The 802-nt window shown below is 32.1% G+C and overlaps 1 protein-coding gene across 3 annotated transcripts in view; it reads left to right on the top strand.

Moving 5' to 3' along the window:
- The window catches only part of LOC103582006 (G patch domain-containing protein 8-like), a 25433-nt gene that overhangs the window by 20387 nt on the left and 4244 nt on the right, over positions 1-802 (top strand). The gene's annotated exons all lie outside the window — the stretch shown is intronic.

Raw genomic sequence — 802 nt, 5'->3', positions numbered from 1 at the left:
GAAACCAGGCTATTTTAAAGAATTTTTTCTACAATTTATTTTTTGTTCTATGAGATTATAATTAAGCCCCAAATTATATATTTTATTTAAGCAACAAAAACTGAAAGATTTTTAGTCACTATTACAGGTTGAGCATCCCTAATCTGAAAACCTAAAGTGCTCCCCAAAACTTTTTGAGCACTGACATGATGCCACAGTGGAAAATTCCACACTGTTTCATACACAAAATTAGTAAAAATATTTTATAAAATTACCTTCAAGCTATGTGTATACAGTGTACATGGAAAATATATGAATTTCATGTTCAGACTTGGGTCCCAACCCCAAGATATCTCATTATGTATATATGCAAATATTCCAAAATCCAAGAAAATGCAAAATCTGAAACTTTTGGTCCCAAGCATTTCAGATAAGGGATACTCAACCAGTTTAGTGCCTGAAATAGTAAAGAGTTACTATTTTATTTAAAAAAAAAANTAGGAAGGGGAAGAGGTTCTGAGAGATGTGTCCATAGTTCCTGTTGCCTTTGTTATAATTGCAAGGACTTAGAGTGGTTAAATATTTTAATACAGCCCCCAACATTTCATTCTCTATTCATACCTGGGAAAGTGGATTTAATTAAGGAACAGTTTTAACCTAAAGTTTTAAAAAGAAATGCCACTACCATCTTGTATTAATAGCTTTTTGAGGTGACAGGCATCCTCTTGAGTGGTTTTGTAAAAGTCGTGCTAATGTGTATAATCTAAATTTTTCTCTTTTTTCCCTCTCCCTTTAACATTTGCTTTTCCTTTCACTGTTGTCA

This window comes from Galeopterus variegatus, unplaced genomic scaffold (genome assembly GCF_000696425.1).
Source record: "Galeopterus variegatus unplaced genomic scaffold, G_variegatus-3.0.2 Scaffold14579, whole genome shotgun sequence".
NCBI classification, from domain to species: Eukaryota; Metazoa; Chordata; class Mammalia; order Dermoptera; family Cynocephalidae; genus Galeopterus; species Galeopterus variegatus.
The sequence above is the reverse complement of the archived record's forward strand: the minus strand, read 5'-3'. Positions and strand labels throughout refer to the sequence as shown.